The following is a 13,667-nucleotide window of genomic DNA, read 5'->3' as shown; positions in this document are numbered from 1 at the left end:
ATACCCCTCTCAGATAAATACTGAGGGACTATACCCCTCTCCTCTCAGATAAATACTGAGGGACTATACCCCTCTCCTCTCAGATAAATACTGAGGGACTATACCCCTCTCAGATAAATACTGAGGGACTATACCCCTCCCCTCTCAGATAAATACTGAGGGACTATACCCCTCTCCTCTCAGATAAATACTGAGGGACTATACCCCTCTCAGATAAATACTGATGGACTATACCCCTCTCAGATAAATACTTATGGACTATACCCCTCTCAGATAAATACTGAGGGAATATACCCCTCTCAGATAAATACTGATGGACTATACCCCTCTCAGATAAATACTTATGGACTATACCCCTCTCAGATAAATACTGAGGGAATATACCCCTCTCAGATAAATACTGAGGGACTATACCCCTCTCAGATAAATACTGAGGGACTATACCCCTCTCCTCTCAGATAAATACTGAGGGAATATACTCCTCTCCTCTCAGATAAATACTGAGGGACTATACCCCTCTCCTCTCAGATAAATACTGATGGACTATACCCCTCTCAGATAAATACTTATGGACTATACCCCTCTCAGATAAATACTGAGGGAATATACCCCTCTCAGATAAATACTGAGGGACTATACCCCTCTCCTCTCAGATAAATACTGAGGGACTATACCCCTCTCCTCTCAGATAAATACTTATGGACTATACCCCTCTCAGATAAATACTGAGGGAATATACCCCTCTCAGATAAATACTGAGGGACTATACCCCTCTCCTCTCAGATAAATACTGATGGACTATACCCCTCTCCTCTCAGATAAATACTGATGGACTATACCCCTCTCCTCTTAGATAAATACTGAGGGACTATACCCCTCTCAGATAAATACTGAGGGACTATACCCCTCTCCTCTCAGATAAATACTGAGGGACTATACCCCTCTCAGATAAGTACTGAGGGACTATACCCCTCTCAGATAAATACTGATGGACTATACCCCTCTCAGATAAATACTGAGGGACTATACCCCTCTCCTCTCAGATAAATACTGATGGACTATACCCCTCTCCTCTCAGATAAATATTGAGGGACTATACCCCTCTCCTCTCAGATAAATACTGAGGGACTATACCCCTCTCCTCTCAGATAAATACTGAGGGACTATACCCCTCTCCTCTCAGATAAATACTGAGGGACTATACCCCTCTCCTCTCAGATAAATACTGAGGGACTATACCCCTCTCCTCTCAGATAAATACTGATGGACTATACCCCTCTCCTCTCAGATAAATACTGATGGACTATACCCCTCTCAGATAAATACTGAGGGACTATACCCCTCTCAGATAAATACTGAGGGACTATACCCCTCTCAGATAAATACTGATGGACTATACCCCTCTCAGATAAATACTTATGGACTATACCCCTCTCAGATAAATACTTATGGACTATACCCCTCTCAGATAAATACTGAGGGACTATACCCCTATCCTCTCAGATAAATACTGAGGGACTATACCCCTCTCAGATAAATATTGATGGACTATACCCCTCTCCTCTCAGATAAATACTGAGGGAATATACCCCTCTCAGATAAATACTGAGGGACTATACCCCTCTCAGATAAATACTGAGGGAATATACCCCTCTCAGATAAATACTGATGGACTATACCCCTCTCAGATAAATACTGAGGGACTATACCCCTCTCCTCTCAGATAAATACTGAGGGACTATACCCCTCTCCTCTCAGATAAATACTGAGGGAATATACCCCTCTCAGATAAATACTGAGGGACTATACCCCTCTCCTCTCAGATAAATACTGAGGGACTATACCCCTCTCCTCTCAGATAAATACTGAGGGACTATACCCCTCTCAGATAAATACTGAGGGACTATACCCCTCTCAGATAAATACTGATGGACTATACCCCTCTCAGATAAATACTGAGGGAATATACCCCTCTCAGATAAATACTGAGGGAATATACCCCTCTCCTCTCAGATAAATACTGAGGGACTATACCCCTCTCAGATAAATACTGAGGGACTATACCCCTCTCAGATAAATACTGAGGGAATATACACCTCTCCTCTCAGATAAATACTGAGGGACTATACCCCTCTCCTCTCAGATAAATAATGAGGGACTATACCCCTCTCAGATAAATACTGATGGACTATACCCCTCTCAGATAAATACTGAGGGACTATACCCCTCTCAGATAAATACTGAGGGACTATACCCCTCTCAGATAAATACTTATGGACTATACCCCTCTCCTCTCAGATTAATACTGAGGGACTATACCCCTCTCCTCTCAGATAAATACTGAGGGACTATACCCCTCTCCTCTCAGATAAATACTGATGGACTATACCCCTCTCCTCTCAGATAAATACTGAGGGAATATACCCCTCTCAGATAAATACTGAGGGACTATACCCCTCTCCTCTCAGATAAATACTGAGGGACTATACCCCTCTCCTCTCAGATAAATACTGAGGGACTATACCCCTCTCAGATAAATACTGAGGGAATATACCCCTCTCCTCTCAGATAAATACTGAGGGACTATACCCCTCTCAGATAAATACTGAGGGACTATACCCCTCTCCTCTCAGATAAATACTGAGGGAATATACCCCTCTCCTCTCAGATAAATACTGAGGGACTATACCCCTCTCCTCTCAGATAAATACTGATGGACTATACCCCTCTCCTCTCAGATAAATACTGAGGGACTATACCCCTCTCAGATAAATACTGATCGACTATACCCCTCTCAGATAAATACTGAGGGACTATACCCCTCTCAGATAAATACTGAGGGACTATACCCCTCTCCTCTCAGATAAATACTGAGGGACTATACCCCTCTCCTCTCAGATAAATACTGAGGGACTATACCCCTCTCCTCTCAGATAAATACTGAGGGACTATATCCCTCTCCTCTCAGATAAGTACTGAGGGACTATACCCCTCTCAGATAAATACTGAGGGACTATACCCCTCTCAGATAAATACTGATGGACTATACCCCTCTCAGATAAATACTGAGGGACTATACCCCTCTCAGATAAATACTGAGGGACTATACCCCTCTCCTCTCAGATAAATACTGAGGGACTATACCCCTCTCCTCTCAGATAAATACTGAGGGACTATACCCCTCTCAGATAAATACTGATGGACTATACCCCTCTCCTCTCAGATAAATACTGAGGGAATATACCCCTCTCCTCTCAGATAAATACTGAGGGACTATACCCCTCTCCTCTCAGATAAATACTGAGGGAATATACCCCTCTCCTCTCAGATAAATACTGAGGGAATATATCCCTCTCCTCTCAGATAAATACTGAGGGACTATACCCCTCTCAGATAAATACTGATGGACTATACCCCTCTCAGATAAATACTGAGGGAATATACCCCTCTCAGATAAATACTGATGGACTATACCACTCTCAGATAAATACTGAGGGACTATACCCCTCTCCTCCCAGATAAATACTGATGGACTATACCACTCTCAGATAAATACTGATGGACTATACCCCTCTCAGATAAATACTGAGGGACTATACCCCTCTCAGATAAATACTGAGGGACTATACCCCTCTCAGATAAATACTGAGGGACTATACCCCTCTCCTCTCAGATAAATACTGATGGACTATACCCCTCTCAGATAAATACTGAGGGAATATACCCCTCTCCTCCCAGATAAATACTGATGGACTATACCCCTCTCCTCTCAGATAAATACTGAGGGACTATACCCCTCTCAGATAAATACTGAGGGACTATACCCCTCTCCTCTCAGATAAATACTGATGGACTATACCCCTCTCAGATAAATACTGAGGGAATATACCCCTCTCCTCCCAGATAAATACTGATGGACTATACCCCTATCCTCTCAGATAAATACTGAGGGACTATACCCCTCTCAGATAAATACTGAGGGACTATACCCCTCTCCTCCCAGATAAATACTGATGGACTATACCCCTCTCCTCTCAGATAAATACTGAGGGACTATACCCCTCTCAGATAAATACTGAGGGACTATACCCCTCTCAGATAAATACTGAGGGACTATACCCCTCTCAGATAAATACTGAGGGACTATACCCCTCTCAGATAAATACTGATGGACTATACCCCTCTCAGATAAATACTGAGGGACTATACCCCTCTCAGATAAATACTGAGGGACTATACCCCTCTCAGATAAATACTGAGGGACTATACCCCTCTCAGATAAATACTGATGGACTATACCCCTCTCCTCTCAGATAAATACTGAGGGACTATACCCCTCTCAGATAAATACTGAGGGACTATACCCCTCTCCTCTCAGATAAATACTGATGGACTATACCCCTCTCAGATAAATACTGATGGACTATACCCCTCTCCTCTCAGATAAATACTGAGGGACTATACCCCTCTCCTCTCAGATAAATACTGAGGGACTATACCCCTCTCCTCTCAGATAAATACTGAGGGACTATACCCCTCTCCTCTCAGATAAATACTGAGGGACTATACCCCTCTCAGATAAATACTGAGGGACTATACCCCTCTCAGATAAATACTGAGGGACTATACCCCTCTCAGATAAATACTGAGGGACTATACCCCTCTCAGATAAATACTGATGGACTATACCCCTCTCAGATAAATACTGAGGGACTATACCCCTCTCAGATAAATACTGAGGGACTATACCCCTCTCAGATAAATACTGAGGGACTATACCCCTCTCAGATAAATACTGATGGACTATACCCCTCTCCTCTCAGATAAATACTGAGGGACTATACCCCTCTCAGATAAATACTGAGGGACTATACCCCTCTCCTCTCAGATAAATACTGATGGACTATACCCCTCTCAGATAAATACTGATGGACTATACCCCTCTCCTCTCAGATAAATACTGATGGACTATACCCCTCTCAGATAAATACTGAGGGACTATACCCCTCTCCTCCCAGATAAATACTGAGGGAATATACCCCTCTCCTCTCAGATAAATACTGAGGGACTATACCCCTCTCAGATAAATACTGAGGGACTATACTCCTCTCCTCTCAGATAAGTACATGCTGAATAGACAGTAGAGCAGTGTTTAACCTGTCCCACTCTGTGTAAATGGAGCTACCAAGTTATAGAGCAGACAGACAGACAAACGGAAAAACAGACAACAAGCCAGCCATCAAGACAGACAGTCAGTCAAACAGTCAGACAGACAAACAGACAGATGGTTAGACAGACGGACAGGTAAGGGCGAGGTGGTCAGGGTAAAGGACAGGTAAGGGTTAGGTGTTCAGGGTAAAGATCATGTAAGGGCCAGGGCTTCAGGGTAAAGGTAAATGACAGGTAGTCAGGGAAAAGGACAGGTAAGGCTGAGGTGGTCAGGGTGAAGGACAGGTAAGGGCGAGGTGGCCAGTGTAAAGGACAGGTGGAGTGAAGTTTTCAAGGTAAAGGACATGTAAGTGCTAGGTGGCTGAGGTAAAGGACAGGTAAGGACAAGGTATTCAGAGTAAAGGACAGGTTAGGCCAGGTATTCGGATTAAAGGACAGATTAGGGCCAGGTATTCAGAGTAAAGGACAGGTTAGGGCCAGGTATTCAGAGTAAAGAGTAAAGGACAGGTTAGGGCCAGGTATTCAGAGTAAAGGACAGGTTAGGGCCAGGTATTCAGAGTAAAGAGTAAAGGACAGGTTAGGGCCAGGGATACAGAGTAAGGAGTAAAGGACAGGTTCAGGCCAGGTATTCAGAGTAAAGAGTAAAGGACAGGTTAGGGCCAGGTATTCAGAGTAAAGGACAGGTTAGGGCCAGGTATTCAGAGTAAAGAGTAAAGGGCAGGTTAGGGCCAGGTATTCAGAGTAATGAGTAAAGGACAGGTTAGGGCCAGGTATTCAGAGTAAAGAGTAAAGGACAGGTTAGGGCCAGGTATTCAGAGTAATGAGTAAATGACAGGTTAGGGCCAGGTATTCAGAGTAAAGAGTAAAGGACATGTTAGGGCCAGGTATTCTGAGTAAAGGACAGGTTAGGGCCAGGTATTCAGAGTAAAGAGTAAAGGGCAGGTTAGGGCCAGGTATTCAGAGTAATGAGTAAAGGACAGGTTAGGGCCAGGTATTCAGAGTAAAGAGTAAAGGACAGGTTAGGGCCAGGTAATCAGAGTAAAGGACAGGTTAGGGCCAGGTATTCAGAGTAAAGAGTAAAGGACAGGTTAGGGCCAGGTATTTACGACCTGACCTTAGAGACGTTTATTTTCCTCTAGTTTGGTTATGTCAGGGTGTGATGTGGGGTGGGCAATCTAGTTTTTCTGTTTATTTGCTTTGGCTGAGTGTGGTTTCCAATCAGAGGCAGCTGTCTATCGTTGTCTCTGATTGGGAACCATACTTAGGCAGCCCTTTTTCCCTCCTTGAGTTGTGGGATCTTGTTTTTGTGCAGCTGCCTTTGAGCAGCCCCAGAACGTCACGTTTCTTTCTGTTTTACCTTTTTATTGTTTTGTTCGGTTTTCCTTCAATAAAGTATGTGGAATTACCGGCACGCTGCGCCTTGGCTGATCTATGACAGGGAGTTCGAAGATAGCGATCGTGACAGAAGATCCAACCACAAGAAAGCCAAGCAGCGTGCGCTTACTGGGAAGACGAGCTGGACCGGGGAGAACCAACATCAAGGGAAGCATGAGAGGCATCCCCGAAAACAAATTGGGGGGGGGGGGGGGGGCACACGGGGAGTTTGGCAGAGTCAGGGTGGAGACCTGAGCCAACTCCCCGTGCTTACCATGGGGAGCGAGTGACGAGGCAAGCACCGTGTTATGCGGTGATGCGCACTGTGTTGCCAGTGCGCACTCACAGGCCAGTGCGATCTGTGCCCGCGCCCTGCAGTTGTCGAGCTGGGTTGAGCATTAAGCAAAGACGGGTTGTGCCAGCCATACGCTCCAGTCCTCCAGTGCGCCTCCACGGCCCAGTATATCCCGCGCCAGTTCGGCGCACTGTGTCACCAGTGCATCTCCCCAGTCCGGTGAGACCTGTTCCAGCTCCACGAAAGAAGCCTCCTGTCACGTCCTGACCAGCAGATGGAGCTGGTGTAGTAGTTTGGGGGTCAGGACGTGGCAGTCTTGTGTGTGTCTTGTGACTCCTGATCAGGAACAGCTGGGAATCGTTGTTCCTGATTGGGAGTCATATATGTAGGAGTTGTTTGTCACTGGGGTTTGGGGGTGGTTGTTTTTGCACTGCGTTGGTGAGCCTGCAAAACTGTTTAGTGTTGTGGGTATCATTTATTGTTTTGTCAAGTGGATGCTTTACTCTTTTTTTGTTAATTAAAATATGAGTATCCACAACTCCGCTGCATTTTGGTCTTCCCTGCAACACAACGAAGGATTTTGTGACACCTCCAGTGATGATCCATGGCACGAAGCCTCCAGTAATGATCCATGGCCCGGAGCCTGTAGGGATGTTCCATGGCAAGAAGCCTCCAGTGATGATCCATGGCCCGGAGCCTGTAGTGATGATCCATGGCATGGAGCCTACAGCGAAGTCCCCCGGTCCGGAGCCTCCAGCGACGTTCCCCAGTCAGGAGCCTCCAGCGACGTCCCCCATTCCGGAGCCTCCAGCGACGTCCCCAGTCCGGAGCCTCCAGCGACGTCCCCCAGTCCGGAGCCTCCAGCGACGTCCCCCAGTCCGGAGCCTCCAGCGACGTCCCCCAGTCCGGAGCCTCCAGCGACGTCCCCCATTCCGGAGCCTCCAGCGACGTTCCCCAGTCCGGAGCCTCCAGCGACGTCCCCAGTCCGGAGCCTCCAGCGACGTCCCCCATTCCGGAGCCTCCAGCGACGTCCCCCATTCCGGAGCCTCCAGCGACGTTCCCCAGTCCGGAGCCTCCAGCGACGTTCCCCAGTCCGGAGCCTCCAGCGACATCCCCCAGTCCGGAGCCTCCAGTGACAACCCCCAGTCCGGAGCCTCCAGCGACGTCCCCCAGTCCGGAGCCTCCAGCGAAGGTCTGCTTTCCGGAGTCTCCAGCGGCGGCCTGCGGTCCAGAGTTTTCAGCGGCGGCCTGCGGTCAAGAGTCTTCAGCGGCGGCCTGCGGTCCAGAGTCTCCAGCGGCGGCCTGCGGTCCAGAGTCTTCAGCGGCGGCCTGCGGTCCAGAGTCTTCAGCGGCAGCCTGCAGTCCAGAGTCTTCAGCGGCGGCCTGCAGTCCAGAGTCTTCAGTGGCGGCCTGCGGTCCAGAGTCTCCAGCGGCGGCCTGCGGTCCAGAGTCTTCAGCGGCAGCCTGCGGTCCAGAGTCTTCAGCGGCGGTCTGCGGTCCAGAGTCTTCAGTGGCGGCCTGCGGCCAAGAGTCTTCAGCGGCAGCCTGCAGTCCAGAGTCTTCAGCGGCGGCCTGCAGTCCAGAGTCTTCAGCGGCGGTCGGCAGTTCAGAGCCTCCGGCGATGATCCACGGTCTGGTTCCTCTGGCGACACAGAAGCGGGCGGATCAGCGGGAGGAGTGGGGGCTACGCCCCAAACCAGAGCCGCCGCCAAGAATAGATGCCCACCCGGACCCTCCCCTATAGGTTCAGGTTTGCGGCCGGGAGTCCGCACCATTGGGGGGGGGGGGGGGGGTACTGTCACGCTCTGTCCTTAGAGATGTTTATTTTCCTCTATTTTGGTTAGGTCAGGGTGTGATGTGGGGTGGGCAATCTAGTTTTTCTATTTCTTTGTTTTGGCTAAGTGTGGTTTCCAATCAGAGGCAGCTGTCTATCGTTGTCTCTGATTGGGAACCATACTTAGGCAGCCCTTTTTCCCTCCTTGAGTTGTGGGATCTTGTTTTTGTGCAGCTGCCTTTGAGCAGCCCCAGAGTGTCACGTTTCTTTCTGTTTTACCTGTTTATTCAGAGTAAAGAGTAAAGGACAGGTTAGGGCCAGGTATTCAGAGTAAAGGACACGTAAGGGCCAGGTAGTCAGGGTAATGGACAGGTTCGGGCCAGGTATTCAGAGTAAAGAGTAAAGGACAGGTTAGGGCCAGGTATTCAGAGTAAAGAGTAAAGGACAGGTAAGGGCCAGGTATTCAGAGTAAAGGACAGGTTAGGGCCAGGTATTCAGAGTAAAGGACAGGTTCGGGCCAGGTATTCAGAGTAAAGAGTAAAGGACAGGTTAGGGCCAGGTAGTCAAAGTAAAGAGTAAAGGACAGGTAAATATTTACCTTGCACACCTAGAGCAGATGTTGAGTGTGACCTTGGCCTGGGGTTCTGGGCAGTAGGAGCTACGACCCTGGCTGAACTTACTGCCAGACGGAGCCAGCCCTGTCACCCCCTCCATACGCAGGTCATCTAGGTCCTCTGGAAAGGGAGAGGGAGAGGGAGTAAGTGGAGGAGAGTGGAGGAGAGTGGAAGAGACAGAGGAGGAGACAGAGAAGTGGACAGAAGGGGAGACATAGGAGGAGAGGAGGAGAGTGGAGAAGACGGAGGAGGAGAGTGGAGTAGACAGAGTGGAGGAGGAGAGGAGGAGAGTGTAGGAGGAGAATGGAGGAGACCGAGAGGGAGACAGAAGAGGAGACAGAAGAGGGGAGTGGAGGAATCAGAGGAGAAGCGTTGAGGAGGAGAATGGAGGAGACCGAGAGGGAGACAGAAGAGGGGAGTGGAGGAGTCAGAGGAGGAGCGTGGAGGAGAAAGAGGAGGAGAGTGAAGGAGGAGAGAGGAGCAGACAGAGGAGGAAACAGAGGAGAGAGGAGGAGAGTGGAGGAGACAGAGGAGGAGACTGAGGAGGAGTCAGAGGAAGAGACAGAGGAGGAGTCAGATGAGAGTGGAGGAGACAGAGGAGGAGAAAGAGGAGGAGAGTTAAGGAGACAGGAGAAGCAGGAAGAGGAGACAGAGTAGGAGAGTGAAGGAGGCAGAGGAGAGGACACAGCGGAGGAGACAGAGGACGAGAGTGGAGGAGATAGAGGAGACAGGAGGAGACAGAGGAGGAGACAGTGGAGGAGACAGAGGAGGAGACAGTGGAGGAGACAGAGGAGGAGACAGTGGAGGAGACAGTGGAGGAGACAGAGGAGGAGACAGTGGAGGAGACAGAGGAGGAGACAGAGGAGGAGACAGAGGAGGAGTCAGAGGAGGAGACAGAGGAGGAGACAGAGGAGGAGACAGAGGAGGAGACAGAGGAGGAGACAGGGAGGAGTCAGAGGAGGAGTCAGTGGAGGAGACAGTGGAGGAGTGGAGAAGTCAGGAGTCAGAGGAGGAGAGTAGAGAAGACAGAGGAGGAGACAGAGGCAGCAGTGCTGAAGGACAGATGATAGAAACCCCACATCCTGACCACAGAGAAACAGGGAGAGGAGGGGAAGAGGAGAGAGGAGGAAGAGGGAGAGGAAGAGGGAGAGAGAGAGAGATTGGGCACAGAAGCATAGGGTTTCAAGGGACCTCCAGGGGCCTAAGACGGAGAAACTCAATGAACCCGGAAAGTTAGATTGGCATACAGTATGTGTCTGTGTATGCCCACAGTGCCAGGGCGTTTGTGTCTTCATGTTGGTTAAAGCTGCCCGTTTCATCACTGTGCCAGTCATGATTCCAGGCAGGAATTATATTACTGGGAGCGTTACCTCATCACTGGCAGCTAACTGAACATCAGCCATGTCACAGCTACAGAGGGTAAAAGGAGAGTGTGTTTCTGTACAGTACAGTGTTTTTTACCATTGAGAAGAGAGTTTAGCTGATTTTATATTAGTTGAGTTAGCAACACATTCCACCATCCCACCATCACAACATCACAACATAGCACCATCACACCATACCACCATCACACCCTACCACCCTACCACCACCATCACACCATACCACCATACCACCCTACCACCCTACCACCATACCACCATCACACCATACCACCCTACCACCCTACCACCATACCACCCTACCACCCTACCACCATACCACCATACCACCCTACCACCACCATCACACCATACCACCATACCACCATATCACCATACCACCCTACCACCATACCACCATACCAACCTACCACCATACCACCATACCACCCTACCACCACCATCCACCATACCACCCTACACCCTACACCATACCACCTCCACCCTACCACCTACCACCTCACACCATACCACCATCACACCATACCACCCACACCATACCACCTACCACCCTACCACCATACCACCATATCACCATACCACCCTACCACCATCACACCCTACCACCCTACCACCACATTTACATTTAAGTCATTTAGCAGACGCTCTTATCCAGAGTGACTTACAAATTGGTGCATTCACCTTATGATATCCAGTGGAACAACCACTTTACAATAGTGCATCTAAATCTTTTAAGGGGGGGGGGGGGGGGGGGGTTAGAAGGATTACTTTATCCTATCCTAGGTATTCCTTAAAGAGGTGGGGTTTCAGGTGTCTCCGGAACGGGGTGATTGACTCCGCTGTCCTGGCGTCGTGAGGGAGCTTGTTCCACCATAGGGGTGCCAGAGCAGCGAACAGTTTTGACTGGGCTGAGCGGGAACTGTGCTTCCTCAGAGGTAGGGGGGCCAGCAGTCCAGAGGTGGATGAACGCAGTGCCCTTGTTTGGGTGTAGGGCCTGATCAGAGCCTGAAGGTATGGAGGTGCCGTTCCCTTCACAGCTCTGTAGGCAATCACCATGGTCTTGTAGCGGATGCGAGCTTCAACTGGAAGCCAGTGGAGAGAGCGGAGGAGCGGGGTGACGTGAGAGAATTTGGGAAGGTTGAACACCAGACGGGCTGCGGCGTTCTGGATGAGTTGTAGGGGTTTAATGGCACAGGCAGGGAGCCCAGCCAACAGCGAGTTGCAGTAATCCAGACGGGAGATGACAAGTGCCTGGATTAGGACCTGCGCCGCTTCCTGTGTGAGGCAGGGTCGTACTCTGCGAATGTTGTAGAGCGTGAACCTACAGGATCGGGTCACCGCCTTGATGTTAGTGGAGAACGACAGGGTGTTGTCCAGGATCACGCCAAGGTTCTTAGCACTCTGGGAGGAGGACATAAGGGAGTTGTCAACCGTGATGGCGAGATCATGGAATGGGCAGTCCTTCCCCGGGAGGAAGAGCAGCTCCGTCTTGCCGAGGTTCAGCTTGAGGTGGTGATCCGTCATCCACACTGATATGTCTGACAGACATGCAGAGATGCGATTCGCCGCCTGGTTATCAGAAGGGGGAAAGGAGAAGATTAATTGTGGGTCGTCTGCATAGCAATGATAGGAGAGACCATGTGAGGATATGACAGAGCCAAGTGACTTGGTGTATAGCGAGAATAGGAGAGGGCCTAGAACAGAGCCCTGGGGGACACCAGTGGTGAGAGCGCATGGTGCGGAGACAGATTCTCGCCACGCCACCTGCTAGGAGCGACCTGTCAGGTAGGACGCAATCCAAGCGTGGGCCGCGCCGGAGATGCCCAACTCGGAGAGGGTGGAGAGGAGGATCTGATGGTTCACAGTATCAAAGGCAGCAGATAGGTCTAGAAGGATGAGAGCAGAGGAGAGAGAGTTAGCTTTAGCAGTGCGGAGAGCCTCCGTGACACAGAGAAGAGCAGTCTCAGTTGAATGCCCAGTCTTGAAACCTGACTGATTAGGATCAAGAAGGTCATTCTGAGAGAGATAGCAGGAGAGCTGGCCAAGGACGGCACGTTCAAGAGTTTTGGAGAGAAAAGAAAGAAGGGATACTGGTCTGTAGTTGTTGACATCGGAGGGATCGAGTGTAGGTTTTTTCAGAAGGGGTGCAACTCTCGCTCTCTTGAAGACGGAAGGGACGTAGCCAGCGGTCAAGGATGAGTTGATGAGCGAGGTGAGGAAGGGGAGAAGGTCTCCGGAAATGGTCTGGAGAAGAGAGGAGGGGATAGGGTCAAGGGGGCAGGTTGTTGGGCGGCCGGCCGTCACAAGACGCGAGATTTCATCTGGAGAGAGGGGAGAAAGAGGTCAAAGCACAGGGTAGGGCAGTGTGAGCAGGACCAGCGGTGTCGTTTGACTTAGCAAACGAGGATCGGATATCGTCAACCTTCTTTTCAAAATGGTTGACGAAGTCATCCGCAGAGAGGGAGGAGGGGGGGGGGGGGGAGGGGGAGGAGGATTCAGGAGGGAGGAGAAGGTAGCAAAGAGCTTCCTAGGGTTAGAGGCAGATGCTTGGAATTTAGAGTGGTAGAAAGTGGCTTTAGCAGCAGAGACAGAAGAGGAGAATGTAGAGAGGAGGGAGTGAAAGGATGCCAGGTCCGCAGGGAGGCGAGTTTTCCTCCATTTCCGCTCGGCTGCCCGGAGCCCTGTTCTGTGAGCTCGTAGTGAGTCGTCGAGCCACGGAGCAGGAGGGGAGGACCGAGCCGGCCTGGAGGATAGGGGACAGAGAAAATCAAAGGATGCAGAAAGGGAGGAGAGGAGGGTTGAGGAGGCAGAATCAGGAGATAGGTTGGAGAAGGTTTGAGCAGAGGGAAGAGATGATGGGATGGAAGAGGAGAGAGTAGGGGGAGAGAGAGAGCGAAGGTTGGGACGGCGCAATACCATCCGAGTAGGGGCAGAATGAGAAGTGTTGGATGAGAGCAAGAGGGAAAAGGATACACGGTAGTGGTCGGAGATTTGGAGGGGAGTTGCAATGAGATTAGTGGAAGAACAGCATCTAGTAAAGATGAGGTCAAGCCTATTGC

The 13,667-nt window shown here is 49.9% G+C and overlaps 1 pseudogene across 1 annotated transcript in view; it reads right to left on the bottom strand.

Annotated features, from left to right (window-relative positions):
• LOC106579704 (uncharacterized protein C8orf34 homolog) overlaps nucleotides 1–13,667 on the bottom strand; it is a 154,499-nt pseudogene that overhangs the window by 56,496 nt on the left and 84,336 nt on the right. The window contains exon 8 of the transcript XR_014381715.1: nucleotides 9,211–9,346. The product of XR_014381715.1 is annotated as an uncharacterized protein C8orf34 homolog (transcript). The remainder of the gene's footprint in view (nucleotides 1–9,210; nucleotides 9,347–13,667) is intronic.

This window comes from Salmo salar, chromosome 19 (assembly GCF_965601325.2).
Source record: "Salmo salar chromosome 19, fSalSal1, whole genome shotgun sequence".
NCBI lineage: Eukaryota > Metazoa > Chordata > Actinopteri > Salmoniformes > Salmonidae > Salmo > Salmo salar.
The sequence above is the reverse complement of the archived record's forward strand: the minus strand, read 5'-3'. Positions and strand labels throughout refer to the sequence as shown.